At 41.8% G+C, this 26,194-nt stretch overlaps 1 long non-coding RNA gene across 2 annotated transcripts in view; it reads left to right on the top strand.

Annotated features, from left to right (window-relative positions):
- Positions 1-26,194, top strand: part of LOC133273254 (uncharacterized) — a 52,176-nt gene that overhangs the window by 19,557 nt on the left and 6,425 nt on the right. For both annotated transcript variants that reach the window (XR_009744702.1, XR_009744701.1), the window contains exons 2-4: positions 12,565-12,653; positions 13,904-14,005; positions 25,771-25,927. This is a non-coding gene — a long non-coding RNA (uncharacterized LOC133273254). The remainder of the gene's footprint in view (positions 1-12,564; positions 12,654-13,903; positions 14,006-25,770; positions 25,928-26,194) is intronic.

The raw sequence follows: 26,194 nt of genomic DNA, 5'->3' as shown, positions 1-26,194 counted from the left end.
GTTCAGTCCTGGGTGCCCAGTCTGTGGCACCTCGGGGAGATCTTTATTTTGAGAGAGCTGAGCAAGCATTTTGTGGAAACCCAGCTCCAGTAGCGTCTTGTGGATGTGAGCTCAAACTGCATGTGGCCTGAGAGCAAGGTATAAGAGGAGAAGGGAATAAGTAACTTACAAAGTCTGGCAGAAAAGTTCAGTTGTCTGCCCCTGGTTTGCCTGTTTGTATTGATTTAGGATGAGTCTTTGACTAGGTAGCACCTGGCCTTGAATCTCTCTTTGAGTTGGTCTTTATTTGAACCAACTCTTCTCAGTGAAGCCGGTAAAGAAGAGAGGGTCACTAATGCGGAAAAACCATGCTGCTAGAGGACTTCTTCCCAGTTTAGGGCAAGAGAGAGGGATTGTGTGGAGTGAGAAAGGTTCAGTGGAAGGTCCTGCTCTTCCTCTCTAGGAGAAAATACAGGCCAAAGGATAACATGTTTTGCCATTAGCCATCATGCCTTAGTTTATCTTCTCCAAGTTTGTAAGCAAAGCCCCATCCCTTCTTCCTTTCAAGCCCCCCCCCCCCCCCCAGGTTCCATTCCTACCTTGCAGCCTTCAGTGAATCTTATAATCAGGGGTAGAAAATCCTATATCCTCTGTCCCTTCTGTCATTCACAGTACATCTCTGTATATCAGCTGTGGATGTTTGCTGTGCAGACACCTTCTCGTCTTCTGTGTCAAAACCAAGACCATGGTTGCCAGAGAATTACATTGTATGAGCCAGCAGCTTGGCTTGGGAATCAGCGCATGAGCGAGCTGGTGAATTCCCAGCACTGCCACCAAGCTGGGCAGGTAATTTCCTCTTTCTGTTTTCTCTCCCATCTTATTTTTGTACTATAAATTCTTTAGAGTGGGGAATATGTGTTATTCTGTGAATACATGTAATAGCTGCTAGACATTACTGCAATGCATATTATAAATACCTGGAAGATGATGTAGCATTTTTAAGGACTACAGTATTTTATTTCCTTGCCAGCATTTTTTTTTCCCCCCATGATTTTCTTTCCCTTTGTCTATTCAGTGATTGCTTTCTCTGAGAGCAGAATCTTACTTTCTTTATGAAGCACACAATGAAAATGTGAAAACTCTAGGTACAGCCTCAATATTATTGAGAAACAATAAAAATATGTGCTAGTATCTAGCAATCACTGCCTGTGAGAGAGAGAGAGGCAGGAAATAAAAGAATCATGTTGCATGCCCTTACTGAACAAATATTAGCTCTTCAGGGTACTGTATTATCACAGAGCACTTAAGAAATCCAAATTATAATAACAGTCTGAACCAAACTCAGTTCCTTCCCTGTCACACAGGCTCAGCTGCTAATGTTATTTTAATCAAAGATTTGATCAACAATATTAGGCAGATAGTTAGCAGTGAAAATTAACACATAGGCTTCTCACTAGGGAGGAGAGTATTATTTTTAAATCTGCATTTAGTTTCCCACTACCCAGAGTGATTTCTTTGGAGATAAGCACAGCAGCCAACATGTAGTGTGCTGTATCTCAGAGGCAGCAGAAATAGTCCCAGTACCCAGAAACTTGCCTCAGAGTAGAGGTTTGAGGTTGTTGAAGGAAACAGTTCATAGGAGTTTTAATGTAAGGAGACAAAAGAGCATTCTACTTCACAGCTTCAGGTCTTGCATGAACACTGCTGGATGAAGGCTGTTTCTGCTGTAGCTGGATTCATAGGGTAAATCATAGTATTAGTCTTTTAATTAAAACTAGGTAATGCAAAATTAGAACAGCCACTTTGGGGGTAGGAAACATTTGCTCCATTGGCCCTATTTTCCTCTCACAGCAGGGTAACTCAAATGAATATTCCTGTTTCCTGGGTGCATCAGGGAGACAAGAAATCCAGGCAGGCCGAGGGTCTGCTGCGCAGAAGCTTAGTGCAGGTACTTGAGACAGCCCTTTTTTCTTTCCTGCTTGCTGTTGCTCCTTCCCCAGCTGACTCAGGCAGACAGTGTAGCCAAACTGTGAGGAGCGGCTGCCTTTTGGAACAAGCTTCCATCACCCTGTGCCACTGCCTTGGCCAAGCGAGCAAGCTCTGGAGTGGGATATGGGATTTCAGTTCCTTGGAATAGCCAGGGGAGAAGCCTTAAATCAGCGCAGTGCATTCACATCCAAGTAGGTAGTGTGGTCCAGAATCCACATAACAGAGCTGAAACATGATGGCACAAGACATTCAACTGATGTCAAATTTAAATCCCTATTAAAAAGAAGTGTTCTCCTGTCTGTACCAGGCCATCCATTCTGGTAATCTCATTCCATATTTCTTTTCTTTTTGAAAGAAGACGTAGATTAATGGCAGAATGAATCCCAGTAGAAGGAACGGGCTCCTTATAAGGAAGGCCTGGGGGAGAGATGGTGGAAATCATAACACAGGATGACTTTGTTGGCAGAGAAGGTTGTATTTGTTCCATTTATATTTGAAAATCCTTCACCTAGGTCAGCGCAGTTCAGCCAAATTAACTCCATCTGGATAGATGGAGGTGAGGATTACTTGTCAGAAAAGACCTAGAATGGCATATTGTAAATTAGTGCCACGATTTAAAAGCTATTAGTGACTGTGGCAGAACTGTACAGATGGGGGGGGGTGGACGGGAGAGGTACAGCAAGGGCTCCTTGTAGTGAAGCACACTAGCAGTGGGATGAAAAGGTCTGAACATTGTGTTTGTTCAGCCCTTTCTCCAAGTTAGTCCGCCCTGACTTGTTGCCTGTTAGAGAAATATGGCCATGGTTCTTGATGGTCTTGAATTAATACACAATCTCACTAGGCAAGTGAATGTTTGCTATTTGCACCGCTGTCAACACATGACGTTTAGTGAGATTCCTGTGATGATTTCTAAAGCCTCAGGCTCTGGAGTCACATGAGCACAGGCTCATCCCTAGCTTCTTGTGAAAAGAAAAAAAACCAACCCAGCCATAAACAAAAGCTTTGATCTTCTCAAGTGTAGAAGAAGAGGACAAAAGTACGGTGCCAATTTGCCTGTTAAAAACAATGCATGGAAATGAAAAGCAATGTATTTATAACAACCCCACAATCAAAAAACTCATCTTGTGCTGTAGAGAAGAGGTTGATGGGGTCATCTGAGTGGTTCAAAGCACCATAAAGCCACATGTGCTGTAGGGAGGCTTGTGGTATCTGAATAGCTACTGGTTCACTTGCTGGTATTTAAGCTCTGGTAAATGTGTAGGACTGCAGATGTCCACACAGCTTGGCAGATCTCACAAAACGGCATTCCTTGGCCATTCATTGGCAAAGCCTGGGCTTGTTCAAGGCAACCTAACAACATCAGGTAGCCCTTCCTGCTTCCTATTACCCCACTGTTAGAGCAGTTACCTTGGAGGCGAGAGATCCCCCTCCGATGTCTGTGCTCCCAACTCTGTTGTGTCCTATAACTGCTCTCATGGGCAGGTAACCACATGAGCCAGAGTGGTAACAGCCACTCTTGTGCACAAGGCTGTGTTGTCAAAGATCGTGGAGATGCAAGGTTTTTGTCCCGTGGAGAGAGTCACTATCACCATAATCCAGACTGGAAGAAGGGCACATACTTCAGTCCGTCTTCAGATCTTGGGAGCAAACTCAAAAATCCATTTTTAAGTAAAGACTTCTTTATCTAATGGATTCCTTCTGGCCTTGAGAAACGATCGAGAGTCATTGTGAATGGACCCCATCTTCCTAAGGTACTTGGCAGCGTAGGATTAAAGGCAATCCTAAGTCAATATATGTTTAAGGTTTCTAAAGGAAAAGGAGCTCAAACTGTGGGTAATAAGTCCTCATAGTGTGTACAGGGAGGAGAAGGACATGATCATAGAATCACAGAATGGTTTGGGTTGGAAAGGACCTTAAAGCTCATCCAGTTCCAACCCCCTGCCATGGGCAGGGGCACCTTCCACCAGAGCAGGTTGCTCCAAGCCCCGTCCAACCTGGCCTTGAACACTGCCAGGGATGGGGCAGCCACAGCTTCTCTGGGCACCTGTGCCAGCGCCTCAGCACCCTCACAGGGAAGAATTTCTTCCTAATGCCTATTCTGAATTTGCCACCTGTCAGCTTGATATGGACAGGATCATGTCCTTGGCATTTTTTGTAGAGGGTATGTAAGGTATGTAACCTAGGTTACGGGGTTTTTAATATCATTTTTTTCTCTTACCTTTTTTTTGTTTTTTGGTAACCCCCAAATGGAGATGTTTCATCATTTGGGTCAGCAGGAGCCTCCTATTATCCTTATAGGAAAATGTTGTTGATTTTTCCTGGAGGAAGAAAAAAACATTTTGTATCAACCCAAACCAGACTTGATTTTTCTATTTCAGCCACTGAAGTGAAAAAAAAAAAATAAAAATCAATGATTAGTACAGCCTCATCTGGAGATGTATATTTTAGGGATCACATTATGCTGAATATGTGCATTACATACGCAGAGTAAAAATCCATGCCATTATTGTGCCTGCTCAGTAGCCACTTTTCAAATTGAAATATCTCAGCCATTTTAAATGACGTTTTTATTTTTGCAAAGATGCTAAAAGCAATTAGAGGGCAATATTGACTGTTCACTTGCCAAATTCCACTGTTCCAATGAAAGCTGCTTTTGAGTTACTGTACACAAGTGCAAAAAGCATCCCAAATCATTTTACATACATTACAAGCAAAACCAAAAAGAAATCACCATTTAAAAGGAAAGAAAAAGCTGTTTATAAAAGAAATGCTTGCTCCCAAGTTGAAACCATGTGTCAGCCTAGAGCAATCTGTTAAACTTGAGTTATGAACCCCTGGAAAAAAACAGTTGTTTGCAGTGCAGATGCTGAGACTCGCAATTAAAGCAGAGGCATGGTGAGGAGAGGTCTCGTGCTGATGTTCTGCATAGGGAAAGTTCTCTAAGTGCCTTTGGTGAGAGAAGTGACAAATTTTGTGTCTCATCCTTTAGTAAAATTTGTTAGCTTTGTGTTTTAGCTGTCTCTTTCTTAGTAATTATGAAACTCTTACATATGACCATATGCAAATGACATCTGTAATTTTAAAGGCTCACAATCAACCCATCTTTCCTGAATTCAAGGCTACCTCCAGTTCACCTGAAGGGCTATTAATTTCTCCTCAGCGTGAATTTAGGCAGCAGGATCATTCTTAGAGAGTTGAGTAAAGGCATAGGTAAGTCATCTCAAAACTTTCCTGAGGAGCTCAAGTGCAAGATGTTGTTAGTATCCAGAGAAAACTACCAGGATTCTATTGCAAGGATGCTTTCAACTCGAGTGGTTGGTAGGTTAGAATCACAGAAGCACAGAATAGTTTGGGTTGGAAGGGACCTTCAGAGGTCATCTAGTTCAACCCCCCTGCAGTGAGCTGGGACCTTGAACTAGATCAGGTTGCCCAGAACCACATCCAGCATGGCCTTGAATGTCTCCAGGGACAGCACATCTACCACCTCTGTGGACAACCTGTGCAGATACCGTCATCCCTTGGGTATTTGTCCTCTGACTTCACTTTGTCCATGCAGTGTAAAGCACTGCAGCCTTTGGTATCAAATTCTTGGGCTGTATGGTTATGTTAAAATCAGTTGAGTTACGCTGTTGGGGTAAATCCTAGGCTCTACTCTGCTATCTGCCATTAATTTATCTGTGGGCTACAAGCCAACATCTGTCTCCTCTGCCTCAGGGCTTGATTCTCATTAATCCTGAAGCCTCTTTACACCTTCTTGGCAGTGAAAAACAGCCTTGCAGCAGAATTTTATTTACACCGGTTTGGTGGCCCCTTGTTTCACTCCTGACACACTTCTGCCTTTTCAACATGCTGTCCCGAGGAACTCGTGTTTTCCTCTCAGGCCTGTGTTTTTGTTACTGTGTTGTCTGCCCTCATGCATGGAAAAGAGAGATTTTATCTGCCAGAAACAAATGTGGTTTTATCATAATGGTCCAAGCAAATGTCATGATTCAGAGTGTAAGAGGATCAACAGCATGGACGAGTTGCACAATAAGTCTGTGTAAACAGAAGCAGGGATGGAGGTGGAATGGCTTCCTTTCCTTTCAAGCAAAAATATTATCCTAGAAGTAAATTTGGGTTAAATTTTCTGGATGGGGAAGATTCCCCTGATTTCACAAGGCTGAGTAGTGTAAATACATATTTCTCCTCTCTTGTCTTTTCTCTCCCCTTCCTTGGGGGAGCTGGTTTTTTTCCTGGGACATCCCAGAGTTGATTTATCTCTGATATTTTCTGGTGTCTGCTAAAACAATTTTCTCCTCCATTTCAAAATAACAATTGAGTGCCACACCATGTGCCTTTGAGATATGAGACAGGGTAACCCTGTTAAGAATTGAACCAGAGCCATGCAGAAAAGGAAAGGGGGTTATTTGAGTGGGTGACACAAGGGCGATGCTTAGTAGCCTGCACTAAGCCATTGTTCATGGGAACACGGTCTTTATTTATAAATTATAAGTAAAGATCTGCTAACTGCCCAACTGAGGACACTTATTCATCTGCACACTTCAGCCCAAATGCAATAAATACAGATCAAATGCTCACCATCCATATAGGAATAAGGGTCTGATCCAAGGCACATTTTCATTTCGACAGGATTACCTTGGATCACATTGTGTTTCGTTACGTTATATATGGATGTGTCATTATTGAAAGGAAAATAAGGGACAGAGCTGAAAACAATTGCAATTGCCAGTTGGAACTCTTGAGGCAACTGGAGACACTGTCTGAAAAGTAGCACCTTAGCCAGTATCTGTTAACACATTTGTTTGCACAGTTTACAGGGCCATTTATTTTACGCCATTTTATGCCATTTGCAGTCAGCTCTTGAAGTTTTGAGATAATTAAAATGGAAATATTTTTTAAAGCCTGCTGTTTGGAATTCAGAGTAATACCCAAAGCCTCTCCTGGAAATTCGAGGTGCTCTTTGGCTCTGAGAACGCAGCATTTATATTTTCCTAGGTAATCATAAAGAAACGTATTGTGAAGAACTTTGTGCCAGATTCCCCATTATGCTGCAGGAATGTACTGATTGCAAAAGGGAGAGCTCAGAAATGAAGAAGTGATGCAGGGAGTGTGTCAGGCCTGACCTTTCCACCTCTCCCTTCCAAGTACACATTTTGATTTGATCTTTTATTACCTAACCGCATACCGCTTTTACACTGCATCCCTGCCTAATTGAGAGCACCAGATGGATGATGTATAGCCAAAAAAGCAGTTTGTTTTGCATGCTTGTCATTGAGTACAGCTTTAATCTATTACAAATCATTCTTCTCAGTGTAAAATAAGTTTTGGCTTTTTTTCTTTATTTTTTAATAGACTTCCCCATGGTGCCAGGATCTGAGTGCATCAAAATCATTGAAGATTTTACCTTCAGAAGTAGTCCTGGGAGTATGTTTGTCCCAGATTCGCATGCATGGATTTAGGCACTTAATTTTAAGCACAAAAATCTCCTCTGGTTTGCATATATTGCATACAGGAAAGTTGATGCCTCTGGAGAGCAAGTCAAAGTAGGCAGTAATTATGGGTGTAAGTGGAGTCCTTGGCGTATGCTGGTGGAGGCATCTGTCTCTCCCCTGTTATCCTAGCGTTGTAAGGGACATTTGGGGATAAGAATACACCAGAGTCACAAAGAAACAAAATACCTAAAGACATTTTCTCAGGGAACTAGCTAAGCTAGTAGCAAATATTACTACCCCAAGCTGTCCTTCATCACTCATGTCCTGGTGGTTATTGTACTCAGGAGCTCCATCAGCAGCAGAGAGGCAGTGTGTGCTCCCTGCTCTGCCTTGGTGCCACGCCAGCAGGTTAGCTCTAACTGCCTTTATTGTGCTCTGCCTCAAAGCTTCAAGCCACATCGAAGGCAACACAGTGTCCTGTTGAATAGTAAAACTCTGGGACAGTACTTCACCCACAAGTTGAGCTTTGTCTTGCTGGACACACCTTTCTCTCTGTTCGGAAACCATGCTGCAGCATCCCCAGGCTGCCCATAGCAACAAGAGATCCTCCTGATACTATTTAATGTATTGACTCTCCCGTTTCATCTCTTTCCTTCCTGAAAATTGATGAAGCAGCATCCTGCAGGCGTTAAAGAGAAAAAAGGAAAGAACTGTAGACGTGTCAATTCTCCATTCCAGGAGCATGAGTAAGGTTTCTGTAAAGATTTTGTTTTATTATGAATGAGATGCGTCTTGTGTCATTTTAGAGGGCTGGGGACTAGATGCCTGTGACTAAGCCAGTCATTTGAATGTTTCATCTAGTCAGTGGTAGGAAACAGGCACTTCGAGGTCATGACTGATTGCACCTGGTTTAGATGCCTACCATAGCCAGAGAAGATTCACAACCTGGGAGTATTTATTCCTGCCCACTTGCTATGGAGAGCCCTGATAAGTAGCTCAGAGCCGGAATCCTGCACTTAAACATCTAAAATTGCAGTGGAGTTGTGTTCTTCCTGGCTTTTGGGTGCATCTGCCCTATTTTTGGGTCCCTGCTCAACAGAGCACCAGGGCACATGCTGCCTCCAGGCTTCGCTGCAGGGAGGTGGCATTGACCACCCGAGTGTCAGGCTAAAGTAGCTCCTCAGTGTACTTTTTAAAAGATATTTACTAGGAATAGCAAATAATACTCCAGCACCTCCAGCTGTTTGTTACACAGCAAAAAAAAATCAGTGCACATCCATTCAGCTGAACCAGAATAACAGAAGCAGGAATAAGAAAGGGGTTCCTAAAGTTAGCCTTTTAAAGGCCTGTTTAAACACATGCATATGGGTTGGTCCTCATTTCCAAAGGCAGGGGTAGCTGTAGCTGTTTCTGTTACAGTTGCTGCATTTGTCATGTATATTTGGTCTTTTTTTGCATTGTTAAATTTAACCATATTATGGAAAGGTTCTTACTATAATTTTAGGGGAATTTCTTGGAAAACCTGTGTGCTGTCATCTGTTACCACCAGTGATGGCACACATAAACAAAGGTACGTGGGGAAGAAGGGCGTTTTCTTTATGAAGAGCACCAGAAGTTTTTTAAATGAGGTAGAAAGGAAGGCTTTTCCTGCTGCCTTTAGTTAAACTGGACAATGTATTTGTTTTTTCTGGAACAAATCTTCCACATTTCACCTAGAAAGGGGGAAAAGTCTTAGCTTTAGCTCCTGCATAAATATTTGCACAATGTTAATTCTCAAGTTTGTGTGTGATCATCTTTAATTGCTTTAAATGACCATAATAAAGAAAAGAACCACTGCATTTTGTACAAGAAGAACTGCATGCAATTACGTATGGAGACTGAAGTAGTGGCTTAAATGTGCAAAGTTGGTTGAAATACGGAAGGAATGGATTTGGCTCAGCAAGTTTGAGATGAAACAGAGCTGTTTCTGGGAAGCCATTACAAGTGTCAGTCTGGAAACTGGCTATCTCTGCACCTGCTAAAGAATTGCATTAGTACCAGTTTCCATTGAGTGATCTTTTGGCTGTAAGAATAAGAGCAGCACAAATTTGGGTTTCAGAAGACCCTACTAATGGCAAAGTAGGAGAGGGTGAAGCTGTGTCGACTTCAAGAAGATAAAAAGTGATAAAGCAGCTGGCAGAGGGTCCAATCTGTGTTCACAGGGTTTGAAAGCTGGGCTTATGCAAAAGTAAGGGTCATGGACTGATGTGAAAACTAAGACTGCCTGCTTGAAGCTTCTGGCAGCTGCCCCAAGAGCCTTCATTCTCTACCTGCTTTCAGACTTCGCTGCAGCACTTGCCCAAGAGAGGTGCGTTCCTAGAGAGGGCTTGGTGAGGAGGCACCCAGAACTTCACAAACTGAGCTAGAAAAGCACAGCTGATAATGGTAAAAAAGCTGTTGCACATCGTGCATTTCTTCAGCAGCTGAGCTGCACAAGAGCAGTTGCATCAACCCATTAAGCAACAACCTTGCTTGCTTGGATGAGGTGTTATATGTGGTTTTTACCCTGCTCGCTTCTTACTCTCCTCTCTTAAGGCTAGGTTTTAAGACTGTTTATTTGCATGGAGTAGGTGGTTATGAGTGTTTTCTAGACTGTGACTCTTTACTTTTACAGAGAATCATTCTAATTCAGCCCTTCATCTGAAGGGGACTCTGAATTTTAGAGACGTCCCTCCCCTAACAGCAAGACAACTTGAAATCCTGTGTCTGAGCAGCTCCAGACTTTCTGGGGTTTGCAAACTTAAGACCTGATATCTGGCCCAGCTTCTTAATGACAATGGAAAATTGCATTTTGAGCCTCAGCCTTCCTGAAGGACAGCCTGTGCCAAACCCGATGAGCTTGAGATAAAAACAAGGATTTGCAGGACGCTGTGTCCCATCTCAGGCAAAGGTCAGCCGGAGTTTTGAGCCGAGTGGGACTGGCCCCTCTAGCTGGAAATCTCTTTATTTGCCTCTGAGCTCCATGGCCACTGGGGTTTGAGACCTACGCAGGTGTGCGGTGGGGAGCGAGCCATTTGTTTTGCTCAGAAGAGGATATCTGTGATGAGGGAAATTACAGATTTTATGTGCTCGCGGTTTTTTTTTGTTTCCTCCTTAAGCGAAAAGGGAACCTTTAGAATGCCAAAATCTTGTCTTAATATTTCACGGAAGTAAGTATTTTATAAACGCGTGTTGCAAATGGCACTATAAATTCTCCACTATGGAAAATTGCTATCTGGTTTGAAACTAGGCAGGATAAATAGAACTATAAAAGGTTACCTGGAGTAAACAGATAGGGTTTCCAAAATATACCACATGAGATAGATTGGAGCTCATAATAATCTGTTTTCCATGCTTAACATACGCTGAGCATCAGCTGAACTCTGTAACTGAGCTGCCATCTGTATCAATCCCGTTCCTAGATGTCACGGCCGTGTTAATGAAATCTGGAAGTGAAATTGTAAATGGATTCAGTGAATGGTAGATGTCAGCTATTGCGTGATGGGCAATCATCAATCACGCACTGTCAGTTATTTCTGTCTCAGTGAGTAAGCCTTTATTTAAAGCATAAAGTAAGAATGTTGCCAGACCACAGGAACAAGCCCTGAGCTGTTTGCAGGTGCTGCTATTCACAGCTGCCAATTAAACCCCTGACATTTCCATAATGGCCAAGAGGCAAAGCATATGCACTTGATATAACCATTTTTGTAAAAATTAATCTCAGTTTATCAATACTTCACTTTATTTTATTTTTTTTTCCAGGGCGATGTACAGCTTCCTACTTGGCCTATTGTTTGTTTGCTGTAGAAAGGGTGAAATACAAGTTGGAGAGCAGCCAGGGCGTTTATTTCCTCAGGACATACAGTAGATTCCAGTGGCTTGTTTCAACCCTTAATTGGGGAGGGAAAGCACAGTAGTGAGGAATCCCACCTTTGGAAAATGGTGTGTTTGTGCCCCTTGCCCCCAGCCATGTGCACGTGCTCAGCTCCGAATCTTCACATCCCATGTTGGCCCTTAGCTCAGTAAAAATGTGATGCTTGTTCTGGCAAATGCTGTTCCTGACGTTACCCAGCCCGTTGTGGTTCTTTGCTGCTGTACCAACATTTTGCCCTGCCTGGATTTTTACACAGCTCTCTGGGTGTGTTGCTTCTGGCTGGTCCTTTTCATTACCCCTCCGCTCTCTGAAAGAAGAATAATCCAAACCACCAAAACCTAAAGAAGCGAGCACTTTTTAATATGCACATTATTTTCTTTTGGACAGGAGACAAAAAATAATTGTCAACTCAACTTATTAAAGGCATTCATCAGTACCACAAAATTTATATCTGTATTTCATAAAGCTGCCAGTGATGGGCTCACTTTTATTTTATTATTTTCTGTCAGCGAAAATATTTTCATGGAATAAATAAATAAATATATATACCTACAGAAAAAATAAACTGCCCGCTATTGCCACCTGACATTTATAGTTCGGAGGACATAAAACTTTTCAGAGGTCCCTTTATTTTTTGCTCTCAGCTGTTTATAGTTCTTCAGGGGTACACTCATCTGTAAGTAAATACTGAAAAAGAAAGGGCCGCATTCACGTTTCCAAGGAGGTTTCATCACAGGCTGATTGCTCTCCCCCACTTTGCTGCAGTCTACACAAGGCAGAGTACTGAGTGGGGAACTGGATATAGCACTAGGGCATTTTAAAGTTGGTTCCTTCACTCTTCATGGTACCAAGAAAGAGCACATAAATCAGCCAGCGATTTGAAGTGTTTTTCATATGTTGCATTATCTGGTTGTAAAATTATGCAGTATTGCATGAAATTGATTTCTGAAACCTATAGAATTCTGTTAACATGATATATCTGCAGTTGGTGTTAGAGGTCATGCTGGTATGTGTGCATTAAATTGGATGTGATTTTTTGCCAGGTAGCAGTGCTGGTCTAAGTGCTAATTGTCAGATGCAGATATACTGGTGCAGCTTTTATTGGCATAGCTAATTTGACTTCACCTACCTGAAATAAGCCATACTGCCTTAAGCACTTCCCTGGAAGTGGAAGTGTAGTTACACTGAGCAGTTTCCTACCTATCAATGTATCTAAAATTGTTAAGGATAGATTGATATTTGCTCAATTTTCTGTTTCTTTTGTCCATGTAGGTGCCTTGTGAAGTTCCATGTCTCTTCAGATTTCAGGGATAGATGTTGCTTCAGATACCCATGACCTGTTTTGAACCCAGCTAATTCAGGTAATTTTCTAACATGTTTCTTAAGTCTTTTAATGCATTTTTTTTCATTCAAAACCATTCAAAGTGTTTGAGATCCACAAAGATGTAGTCTTTAGATGTTAAAAAAGAATGTTAAAATCTAAATAATGTTCAATCTCTTTAGAACTTGAAGGATCAAACTGGCTGACTTACTGAGGGTAGGTCAACTAATCCCACATATATCACCTGTTTATTTTAAACAGAAAGTGTTACAAAAGGCTGGCTTAAAAAAACTTAAAAAGCAAAAAGGCTCAACATCAAATGATGATAGTAGCCTATCTTTGTGGCTGTAAAGTGATTTCTTGGGTTCAGGATGACCCAGTATTCATTATCACCCAAGATGACCATCTAATTTGTGTACATTCCTGTAAGCAGAAATAACTGCTGAATTCAGTGAGGTCTTTCTGCATTGCTGTCACCTCTGACTTGGCCTCTCTGTGCCGAGCAAAGGTAAAAGGTAACTAACCCCCATTATCAGTTCCTGTGCTCTTATTATAGCAATACTAACAATATCGCTCTGAGTATGTCCACATGACAATGCCCAAGCTAGCTGTAAATGAACCATTGTGGATACCGGACGCACTCAAGATGAGACAGCAGAGAACACCAAGAGGACTAATTTACCCTGCTTTTTGGCGGTGTTAGCTCCATATGGGCTAATTTATCCTGCCGGGAAGCAGGCTCATTTATGGCTAGCTCATTTACAGCTAGTCTGAGTACCTCTTCACTCTACTGGAATTTGCAATATAGACGTGCTTTCTGTTAAGGTGACAAATGTGTGATTGTATTATGTAAAAATATGGAGGTTGGGATTTTGAAGGCACCTAAGGGCTTCTTTTGAAAGTAAGAGGCTACCACCTCCAGCGATCGGCTTTGCAGCTTCTCTTGAAGATGACTTTCCCCATGAATCGGCACGTGGCATCACATGCCCACCAAACAGCCTCTTGAGTTTATGGCACAATATTTTAGTTTAACTCACCAAAGAGGATGTGCTTGTAGTAAGACAGTAAATGATGAACTGAATCAGAGCAGGTGTTATCTGTTGATATGGCAGAAGCAGGCAGACAGCTTGGGTGACAATGTTCCATATTGCTCATTTTACAGAGCCTAAGGAGAACTGAGTTCCAGGTCTTATGGAAATGTGTTTCTGCTTTAGAATGCAGTAGGGGTTGGATACCTCATTCTCCTCAAATCCTTTCAAAAGAAGTCATCAGCATTATTTGTCTTTTTAGGGTCGTGCAGATCCAAATGCCACTATCTGCTCAGCTACTCTGAAGTCTGATCCAGCTAAAGAAACTAAAACAAACCAGCATGACACCAGTGAGATTTCTCAGGTGCTTAAAGCTAAACACATTTTAAAATTAAGATTTATTTGTTCAAGCTTTACCTGCATTTACTTCAGGGTAGTTAATACACGTTAACACTTCTGGTGCAAAGGGAGACAAGCATGCAGAGAAGGGTTTGACATTCAAGAAAGCAGACGAGTACCAGCAGCCATTCTTGTACCGCTGCAGTCACGTACGATGAGCTCCAGGCTTGTCTCTTGCTTCCCTGCTTCTGGGGCTGCCCAGCTATGATCTAGTATGCTGACCTTACTAGCCAAGTAATGACTTTCATGCTGCTGAATCCCATCAGGAACTTCATGTCTCTTGTGGTCGTCTTCATCCATGGCTAACTTGTATTATCATTGGCACGCTTAAAATTGTGATGTTATGTTTCAGATGTTTTCAAAGCTGAAATACACAAGCTCTTTTATTTCTCTTCTGCCTAGTAGGATTATTTCAGCTCCACACATGCAAAACCTCATATTATGCAAGAAATTAATCATATCAGGGTAAAGTAGCTACTGAAAAATTGCCAAGCACCATAAACATTGGTCAAAATGCAGGCCAACCATTTGCACAGCAAGTAATTGAAGCTAGAGGTTCATTGGAGCGACACGTAACTTTTCATGATGAATTAGAAAGCTTTTCAAATATAAAATGATATCTGAGAAGACTGCACTACCTAAAAGGTTTCAGTAAACACTCAAAAAAAAAAGTGTTAAAATATGCTGGAGAGATCAATCATGCTTTATGGTTACTTGCTCCATGTAGTTTCACACACATTCTTTGATAAACAATGTCCCACACTCTCTGCCCAGACCCATTATTTTCTTCAGCACCAAAGCGTCAAGGGCCAGATCCTCATTTGGGTTAAGTCAGCAGAGCTCTGCTGAGGTTGACTGCTTGCCATTGATTTATGCCAGCTGAAGATCTGGCCTGAAGAGTGACAAAAATATAATTTTATGTTTTATTTATGGGTGTAAAACAATAGTCCTAAAGGGAGCAGATGTTCCGTGTCGAGGGAGGAGGTTTATGAAATGCAATTCCAGACACAAAAGCTAATCTCTGTGGTCAGGGAAGGCATGAGGCCTGTTTTACATGATGAACTTTAATTGAAATCTTGCTCTTTTGTGTTCATTTATTTCTTCTGTTTGGGAGCCAACAAGCATCGTTTAAATGACTTCCCATCCGCCAGACACCTTAAAAAAGCAATAGGTAGTTGTCTGAGACACCTAGAGAAGGATGGACAATCTTCATTTGTCTTCCCAGTACTTGCTGAAATGGTATTAATTTGGTATCACATATTTTCAATTAAGTGGTCACTTCACTGAAGAAATTTCCATCTGTTTCAGATGGAGCTGTGGGGAGAAAGATCGTTCAGTTTTATGGAGGGTTTTGCAATTGTAAAATGGTTGAGTTTTTCTAATTTGAATGAAAACCAAAGCGTTTTGAAATTCTCTCAAAAGGAGAAGGGAGTGTCTGTCTCTAAGTCTCAGGCCCCAGACCACTTATTGTCCCCAGTGCCGAAACTATTCCCTTTGTGGACCATCTTCCTTCTGTAGGTCCTAGAGCAGGACGCCCTTGGCTTCTCTAAAGCGGCTGCCAAAAATTGAAGCTAGGGAGCTGAAAGAAAATCAGTTGTAACAGCCTGCTTGCAGGAATGTCATGGGTTTGAGGCACTCTTCATCATGTTTTCTTTCAACAAGCTGGTATTTTTGACTCCTGTGCCACTGCATCCACCCTAAAAAGGAGAGAACATTCAGTGATATGCCTTCTCCTTGGCTTTATATGGCACAGAAATGTACCATAGCGAGTTCTGAGTTCTTCACAGGAGCAAAGCAATAGTCAGCTGAGCTGTGCTGATTCATATCAGATGAATTTTGGACCAAAAAGTGTAAGGATGAGATTTTCTCCTTGACCTTCTGTGTCACTCTCCACACCCTCGTGGTCAAACGGGGTACATGGAGAGCTGGAGAACAAGCTGTGCTTATCAGAGGCCAACAGCGACATCTAAATTGCAGCTTTGGAAAAATAGGGCAAGTGGAGCAAAATCTGAAGTATTCCCGTATTCTATTCCCGTATCTGTTCTGTAAAAGAGAGAAACAGAAACACAGCTTGAGGAAAGCTGTTTATGAAGAACAGAAGGGAGCAGGAGCTAACTCTCCTATCTCAATTTAGCTGGAAACCCCCCCATTTAAAGTGTGATTTTGTCCTGAAGCAGGCTGAGCATAAGAAGTTTGAAATTCTCTGTGAAAACCCAAATTAGAAAAAGAAACCTAAGGCTAAACTGGGGATGGAATGCAGGGACCACTGAGACACTTCATTCATGTTTCAGCATAATTTTTGTTAATCCACTTTAGAAATCTGGTGCATCTTCATTGTAACACTTTTCAACACAAACAGCAGCAGCAACCACAACTTTCCATTCTAAAAACATCAAAGTGGGAACTTCCAAGGTTATAAAAATGCTTCATTTTTGTTAGCCTCCACGGGTAAGAAGTTAGTGGAAGAAGTTTTGCAGAACAGCTTTATTCGGTTAGACATGGCATTTGTTCCCTTTCAAAGCCACTCTGCACAACATTTCCAGCTGCACATTTCCAAGGGTGACTCACATCACATAATGGGAGATGTCCATGGGAGATGCCTTCACAGCCACACCAGCCTTTCTAGACCCCTGCAGGGGTCTCCTAGTAGAGAAACACACACTTTAGGACACAGTCAGAGCTGTTTTAAACCTCTGCTTTAGGATGATATAATTAGGCCCTGCAGTTGTCTTCCCTCCCCACTCCTCCATCAGCTGAAAGGTAGTCCAGGGTGACTAACACCAAGGATCAAATGAATCCCACCCAAATATTCTCATCCATAGGGATAGCTGCTGTAGCATGCTATGGTAAGGTAGTTCATATCTCTAGACATCATATGAAGGTGAGTGAGAGAAAGAAGGTTTATGTATTGAAGTCACGGAAGAGTAATAAAATACTCAAAGAATTGGAAGGGCTTAGTTAGAAGGAAGTATGAAAGCACCTCAATAAGAACAAATGCAAAGTGCAGGAGAAATATGTTACATGCTTAATTATCACTTGAAATGGGGAGACACAATGGAAGGAGAATCAGAATTAAGGCTTTCCAGAGGAATGAAGTAAAGAGGGTGGGTTCTGATAAAGGGGAGAGGGAGGATAATTTTCTTGTCAGATGATGTGTTTAGTCTAGGGAGTAGTTTTCAAGAGAAGCAGTAGCCTCAGAGTTTGAGTCATTTCTTACCAGAGCTTGGAAATGGACAATAGAGATCGCTCCTGTCTAGGCAGGGAATGAAAAAATAGGGTCTACTGATCTCATCCAGCCCTCACTTCATTCAGCAGGAATCTTTTCCACTGACTCAAGCAGGATTTGGATCAGACCCTTTTTTACCTCCTAGGTTGATGGCTGTTTGAAAAGACTTTAGGAAAAGACACAAACTAGAGCCCAAGTATGACACCAAGAATGGCTTTTTTGGGCTGCTATGAGGAAAAATGCAAGTCTCAGAAAATTATGAAGCAGGCGGCTGGCAAACTGGAGGGGCAGTTTTACAGCTGGGAGCTGAGTCAAACTGTAAAGCATCTTTACGGACTTAAATGACATTGAGCTGGGGTGTCACTAATTCCCTTAAAGCTGTAAGGAAACACTTCTCCAACAGCAGCTATAAGGGCAGCGTCATCGCTTGGCAAGTTTTGCTTTTGCCACAGCAGGGGGGTAGCTCTGCATATCCAGCTCCATTTTATTTATATGCCCAGTATTTGAGAGAGGTTTTGTTGTGGATAACAAAACATAGCTACATTTTATATCTGATTCAAAAGAAAACAATAATAATAGTAGTGGGGTAACATTTTTGTATATGCCCGAGTGAGTCCCTTTGCCTGTTTTCAACCTACCTAATGGCAAAGCTCACTTCATTCTACGCTGCTCTAATTAATTTGACAGGACTGGAAACTTGCTCTTCCTGTTCACACTTATTATTCATCTCTTCAGAATGCCCTGTAGGGAGTACGAGCACAATAAAGCAGTATTTACCAAATCCCTCAATGCTAAATACACCTTTTAAGCTGACTCTGCACAATGCCAGCAGTGAGAAGATCTGACTAAAGGGCGGCCAAAGAAAAACAACATTTTCCAGAGCATCGTCTCTTTACACATGACTAGAAAGTCTTAGGCAAGGAAACTATGTCTTTTTGCCCCCCTTCAAATTCTACAGTAGGCTCCGGGGATCCCAGTTTATTCCTACTGTATCTGAAAGCTTTACTGTAGCCAAAGCAAATGACAGAGTGATCATACTCAATAAGATACGATGTTAGTTCACAAGAGTCATTGGGTAATTTCATACAGGCATATCTTTTAACCTTTCATCACCCAAATTAGAAACATCATAACACAACATAAAACACATCTGAAAAATCCATCGGAGACAGGAACTCAGAAACGTGCAAGTAGAAATAAGCGTTTTGAGAATTAGAAAGTGTTTTGAGAAAACACTGAAATTGAATGTTAGGTTTCCTTCTTTAAAATTCTCATTGCAGAAAGGGACCTTTTACAAACACACGAGGTGATTAAGGAATTTCGAAAGTGGAGCACGCTGATTTGCACACACTGGGGAAGCAACTCAGACATTTCATATTTTAAAAGTGAAAGATCAGTGAAAGAGATTTTCAGCAGCAAGTTACCAGTTGGGTCTTCAGCTCTAATCACCAGCTCCCTTTGCACCTTTTGTGCCTCCCTAAATCTCACCTTACATGAAGCTAACAGTTAAGTTTTCAAAGTACCCCAGAAAACTTCTGCGCGGCATGTGCAAATATACCCCCATCAGCCCTAAATGAACTAACTCAAATACCAAAACGGGATAGAATCACAGTAGTAGGGCAGTTTTACCCAGCTTTTTGCTCTTAACCTCCAAATGTTGCTTTGTGTGGCTTTCAGCCAGAGTCAGATGCCACAATATGCAAGTCACTCTTGAAAATGGGGACTTACAGCCAATTTTCAAAGGCGTGTAAAGAAACAGACCGGCCTTCAGTGGGATTTTCAAGGCACCTGTGAAAATGGAAACTAAGGAACTGCACATAGGTGCTTTGGGAAATGAAATACCTGAAACTTGAGAAAAATCTGAGAATTAGATTCCTGATCTGCTTCTGAAAACTTTATGTTGAGTCATTTTTCCTAGATTCTGAACCTCCTTATTCATGTTGGAAAGCAGCAAATCTCAACATTTTATGGGCCAGCATGCGCACATACACACACAGGCTTTCTTATTCCCTTTAGTCTTAGCTTTTCCCCATTTATCCACTTGTTGCCCTATGGAAAATGGAATCCTGATTCCTTTTGCAGTCACAGAGATCTTACACTGATGCTATATTGTTCACCTCTGTAAAGGTATTTGGGGCTTACGGTAATGCGCTTTTCTGGCCTTGATGCAAAGCCTAATGAAGACGAACAGGAGACTCCCACTGGTTCAGTGTGGTTTTGGATCAGACCCTAATAAAGAGAGGAATTGGGCTCATTGACTTGTAGATAAAATAACAGCTCAACTCCTTCAGGCGTAGCTCCTCTCTGAATTACCGTAAAGGAAAGCCCACTCTAAACAGATTGAATCTGGAATAAAACCTTGAATAATTGGGAACAGAATGGGTCCATTGACTTCAAGGGGAATACTGCATGAAAAAAAGGTGTGCTGGCATTGGCCTTTACTGTGTTACATAAGAAAGATGGTTCTTGAAACTAATTAATCCTTGAAAAGATCAGCTGACCCATCTCATTGTTAGCAATACATTTTTAATTATTCATTTTAGTCAAGCATCATTTGAACACAAGTCAATTTGCAATTTCATTAGAGTACAGAAAAGGCCTGGGGTCTATTCCTGGTAAAAAGGAAAAAATCTCTGGCAAAATTTCATAAAGGATGTTAATCCTCTAATTAATTTTATGTATCAAGCAAGAATTAATGTGTCCTGCTATTTAAGCAGAAGTCATCTTGCCAAGAAGTGCATTTTGTCATACCTTCCCCTCCAGGAAAACCTCTTTACAAGGTTTGTGGCAAAATACCCTGGCAACTAATGACTAGCTTTGAAGCAACATTCACAGACCATTTGCTTTGATGACATTTGGAGCTTTTTTTCTCCCCCCCTTCTCCTCATTCCAGTCTATTGTAAGTGTAGTGCTCTCACTGCACTGCCTTTGAAAACTAATCAATAAAGCAAGATTTGTCAGGTTGCATCTGAGGAGTATCACATCTTTTAACTCCTTTCTTGGTTGAGCTGCTGTACACATTTTTAAACTAAACCTCATGAACAGATTTGAGTACATTATACTTACCATATTCACAGACACACAAGTGTGACGCCTTCCTCGTTCTCCCTTACATTAACTTCAAAAGCTCAAAACCTGTGCCAGTTAACCTTCCATAAAACTGACATCATGTGGCCATCAGACATAATCGAATGATGGATTGCATGTCAAAAAGTCACAAATAGCAAATGTTTACCCTTGTTACAAGTATAAGAACTACGGTATTGCAAGAACAGAAAATAGCGACTTCACCCCACTCCAAAGAACTCCAAAGAAAACACATCCATGTTAGTAAATAGTGAAACAAATTTGGAATGGCTCCCTAGCATCAGTAGGAGCATTAGAGTGAGGTGATCTGTACTCACAGCGAAGGATGGGGATCAGAATACAGGCCACAGAGTTTCATCTTTATTGTAACTTTTGACTTTCCTTAATCAATGCTAAAATCTTTAGGTCTGATTTCTCATTTCAATGTCTTTGTGTAATGTGTCTCAACCGTACCTCATCTAATTTAATAAGATGCAAGCTAAGGAAGTACTTAAGTTACTTATCAAGGGTTTCAGATGACACATTATTATTGTACTCAAAAGTCAATATTTGCTAATCATGTTAGTACAGGAACTGATCCAGGGTTACAATTCTTGAATTGCAAAGGCATTTAAGATTAATTAAACCTATCTCCTCCTTACTCAACACATATACACATAGCACCCCCCTCCACCCCTCTTCTGGAATGGATGAGTTGGTGTCTCCATAATAAAAACCTGCCTAGTCTGCAGCTTTAGGATGAAAAACTATTGTTTCTCAGCTTTCTTTCTCCAACACTGGTGCGGTCACTCAGAGCCTAACGTCAGGCACTTGGGTAGCTCATGTTCAGCATGTTGGGATTGTGCCCTTTGACACCGCTATGATATCAAACCAATCAAGTGTATTCTACCTGTGATGTGTGCACAAGACTGCAGTTGAAATCAGGGGAGAGCTACATGCTGAGCAAAAGCAGAGCCCATCTGGGCAGTGCGATGCAGGTTGAGAAAGCCTGATTGCTCATTTCATTTCATCTGGGATTGCTCATCTAATAGGCACACATTTAAAGGTACTGAGGTGTTGAGCAAGCCTTGTTCCACACAGTGGCAGAAGAACAGTGAGTTTACGCTGTGCTACACATTCTAATTTTTCTTTTCTCATACGTAATGGGAACAGTTAAAAAATGATCTATGTCTTTCTTTCTCTCTTAAAGCTGTTGATGAATTTGGCATGTATAACGTGAAAAGATTTAGTGCATTTCCTAGGGCTAAGTACAGTGTGAGCAGGTGATGTGCAAGCTTCCACATGCAGAGCTGCCAGTGCTCTTTCAGGATGGATTTGCAACCCTCCTGCTATATACCAGCCTTGGTCTCCTCTGAGCACACTGTCAGCTGCTCAGAGATGATGGCTGCATCTGTACATGCGCATTTCATAAGCAATGTGGTGACTTCCTGATAGGATCATATATTTATTCAGAACCTGGCTTAGAATGAGATACAGATTTGCCTTTAAGTGGCAGTCTCTTAGGGGTTGAAATGTGTCTTACCTGCTACCCAGCATTTATTATTGTAGTTTGTATGTGATTGTGGTTTTCCCTTACACCTTTAAGCCATTATTATATTGGTCTAAACAGTGTAGATTAAATGTTTATATGAAAATAATAGAACAGAATGGAGAATTGGAAACAGTCACATTAGGAGAGATTCTGATCTACATAAAACTCAGGCAGGACACAACAGTGAGACAATCTGCACTGGATTAGCCCAGATTTACCCTCATTAATGGGATAGTAGTATTGGAAACCACAGGAGTGATTCACCATAGAGACACTTGTAAAACTGGTGTATTGCAAAGGCTTATAAAATGGGAGGTGTTCACTGTTATCTGGAGATTGAATTGATACTGTGTATTAAATCATAGAGTGACTGCATGGGTTTTGATCTAGGCATGTAGAACATCAACATGCAAATTAAGCAAAAAAGGTAACTGTTTTGGGTACTGCGGTACCCAGTCTGCTTACATCTTAGATCAACCCAGTATTAGGTAAAATATTCAAAATTACACATTCTGTTTAATATCCCAATTACTGTTGAACTATTAATCTGAATGTGCTAACAGTGGCAGTCACATAAATTTGGCACCTGAAAGCCTCTAAATAGTAATCTGCTATCCTCAGGTAGTATTCATTCAATTTAAAATATGAGACAATTTACCCTTTAAAGTTCCTTCCCCCCCCCCCAAATTTTGTTTTTAATTAAGCATTATTTTATGCATGTCTTTTAACATGCTAATTGATTCATTTAGACCTGCCACACACCGGCTGAATTACTAATCCCATTTATTTATTTATTTTTCTTTAAATCAATAACGATGCCATTTTTAGCAGGCTTTGGAAGCATTCAAATTCCCAGCTATTTCTCTGTGTGTGTATCTGTTTGCCTCAGTTGATTGTTAGGACAGGGAATGTCACACTTGCCTTTACTGGTCTATGCAAACTCAATTTGATAATCTTAGCTCATCTCCCAGTGGAGCGCGTATCCGTGTCACAAATGTCACCTTTGAAACTGGCACTAATTGGCATTCATGTTGGAAGTCTCAGTGGAATGGCCATAGACACAAGGTGAAATTTTGGCTCTGTTGAAGGCAACAGGAGTTTTGTCATTGACTTTAATAGGGTCAGGACTTCTTCCAGAGTCTGAACTGCCTCTCATACAGATGTTCATACTGGGCTGGGAGCTTCAAACCCTCTGTGTTTGCTCATGACTAATAAAATGGTGTTTTTCTGCTAACCTTCGTCCTTCTCCTGACAGGATCTAGTTGTCTTTTTAAGGGACAGAGTGAATAAGCCCAGGTAAGATCCCAGCTTCCTCTTGTATTGTCCTCCCCACATCTTAGCTCCCTTCTTTTTATACTCTGTCATGTCTTTCAAGCGCAAGTTGTCTGTCTTCTGTTATCTCTCCATTCTTCTGTGCTTGTGTATTTTTAGGCACTGTTTTCTAGACCCTCTGCCTTCAAGCATGCTCTTGCTCTTGAAAGAATGAAATTCCTTTAATTCAGTCTCCCTTGAAAAAACCCACTGATTTCTTCATGTCTCTCGTCTCCACATTCTCAGAAGCTGCTGCTTCTTCCCACTTCTAAGTAGCTTCTGAAGCTGTAGCTTCTTCGGTTCCTGTACATGGCTTGATCTGAGGACAATCTTTGTCGTTCTCTTCCCTGACCAAGATCCCTCCCAAGACTTTGCTTCTGTAATTCTCTCTTTTTCTCAATCCCAATTTGCTTGGAGATGCACCCTCCATGACATTGCCTGTATTTTTTGTGCCTTCCTTTGCTACTTGGTCTCCCCATTGCCTCACAGAGGTAGCCATGAGAGAATCCTGGATGCACTTGCCCTTCTCTGCCAGTCACTCACTCGCTTTCTCTACCAGTAATGCTCTTGCCTGGAGTTTCATAACCATCTGCTTCTTCACGTCCAGCTGGCACTTCAGTATTGGCTTGACTTCTTAAGGTTAGGTATTTACCACTTCTTACTGATTTTCTGATCCTATTTTCCTCTGTCAGTTCTGTTACACTTCTTGTCTCCTGGACTGTCTCCTAGACCATCATTTCTCCCATTTTGTTGCCTCTTTCTCCTGCCTGTCTTCCTAACATGGTGGCTATCATGATCTTTTTTTTTCACACAAACTGTTATGATCATCTCTATTCTTGACAGATGATGTCTGCAAAATCTCCCCACTTCCTCCCTTCCATCTAGAACGCTGCTTGCCAGTGCCACCTTGTCTCCACCAGCCAGCAGCTTCCTTGATTTTCGACTGCCTGCTGTAAGAAATTCAAGCTATTAAAAACCCTGTGAAATCTATTACGTGAAGTTCTGCTGCCATTTATCTTCACTCAATTTAGCCAGCTGCTTTTCCCATTCTTCTTTCTTATAGGTTTCTTCTGTGCCTTTTTCCTCTCTTTGCACTTTTTGCTGTGCTGCTTCATAGACAAGGAAGCATTTTTTGTCACCCATGAGCAATATATTCTTTTGCTTCCTGAAGTCTTCCATTAAAAACTCATCTCTAAACTCTGAACTGTCCTTTTCTCTCAGTCATGCAGGCAACAAAACCTGTGATACTGGCCAGAGGTCCGTTAATGCAGTCTCTTTTCTCATGCCCAGTCACAGCCCTGGTGAAGTCAGTTAACGTCCATCGTGTTACCTGGAGCCTGTGGGACCAGTAGAGTGGTGATAGGTACTTGTGTTTGTAGTGCATGGATGGTGCTCATCCTGCCACAATACATTGTTCTTAAGAATAATCGCTATACTGAGAAATGGAATGATTGCACTTGGGGGGGAAACATAAGAAAACAGTGAATACCTTGAAGCCTGGAGCAAAGCTGAAAGCAGGAGTTGCAAGCTCTGCTGGCTGCTGTTTTGAAAGATTTGCATTAAAAGTCAGGTGGGGAGTTCTTGGTACACACAATTACTTGTGACTCGGCAAGCATTGCTACACAGAACTGCAAGTTTTACTGGTTGAGTTGTTACGGCTGAGGCTGTGTAGGAGTTAGAACAAGGTTATCTCAGTGAGCTTAATAGAGCAGGGTGAATTTTTTGCATAGGTTTGTATTTTACCCTGCAGAGTTCCCTCAGCCAACCTAAAAGGAGTGCTGGAGGAGTGTGTTGACTAAACTCCCTGGACAGAAATAACAAAATACTTCTGTGTGTGGACCATTAAGCAAGATTATTAGAAATATTCCCTCTGATACTGGGAGAGTATATAATGCTACAAAGCGCTACAAAAAAGTTTCATTCTTTGGTATCATGATATGGGGGCTGTGCAAGCCTTGACTCTTCCTGGAGAGGAGGGAGTCATTTTCAGCTCATACAAGGCTGCCCTTCGACTTCAGGTCAGACCACTATATCCTGTGTTCTGTGACTGACTCTCTTTTTGTGATAGAACAAGGTCTAGAGCTGAAGGTCTTAAGTAGTGACAGCTACAGAGAAATGAATGAAAAGCTCCAGATTTAGATCTTCAGCCTGCTTTCATGTATCCACTACCACAAACTTCACTGTGTCCAAAACACTCCCACTACAGGAAACCACATCATATTAAATGGCTGGGGTCACTGCGTATCCCCCCGTTGCACCTTTCTTGTCCTGTAACCCATTCACTGTGCAGATTCATTTTAGCTGGTGTAGGAAAGGTTTTCCTCTGGAAACCTTGCAGTTCTGATTTCTTCGACCTCTGACTGTGTTCAAAGCTTCTCTTCAGTCCAGGAAATCCAAAGGTGACCACTGTCCCTCCGCTGTGGCTCTGTGGCACAAAGTCTTTCGTCTTCTCTTTTCTCACAGCTCTCTGTGTGATGACAAATGGCCCAGCTGGCGGTCACTTGACAGCCAGGCCCTAGTCCTGCCCGTCTCCATCACAACATTGGTTTGGATACATCTGCATGATTACGTTTAGGTGCAAGTTAATTACTGAAAATTCCTGGCCTCTGAGCCGATCGGGACTAATTAAACCTCATGCTCCCTTCAGCATAGCAGTGGATGCCATATAGTACTGCATTCATCTAAGAGCAATGAAAACCTGTGCGGATTGCCCAGTGCAATTCCAGCTGCAGGTAAATTTTTCCAGACACGTTTAGAATATACCTTAGAAAGGAACTTTAAAAGGCATCTCTGTTACCCAGTGGACTATTGCAAATACCGACCTTGACCAATAAAAGGCGAAGCACACCTGTGGGGCTGGAGTGAGAAATCACAAGTTTCCCATGGAGCTCAAAAGAAAGTCTGTGCGTTCCTGTGTGCAAGGACATTTTATGTATTGGAGGTCGACTTTCTGCACATTCAGAGGAACAAATCCTCCAGTTGTGTAAAGTGTCTCCAGC

This window comes from Pezoporus flaviventris, unplaced genomic scaffold (assembly GCF_033815535.1).
Source record: "Pezoporus flaviventris isolate CSIRO_AGI_PZ_B2104156 unplaced genomic scaffold, CSIRO_AGI_Pfla_v1 ptg000031l, whole genome shotgun sequence".
Lineage (NCBI taxonomy): Eukaryota > Metazoa > Chordata > Aves > Psittaciformes > Psittacidae > Pezoporus > Pezoporus flaviventris.
This window is presented reverse-complemented; position numbering and strand designations above follow the sequence as displayed.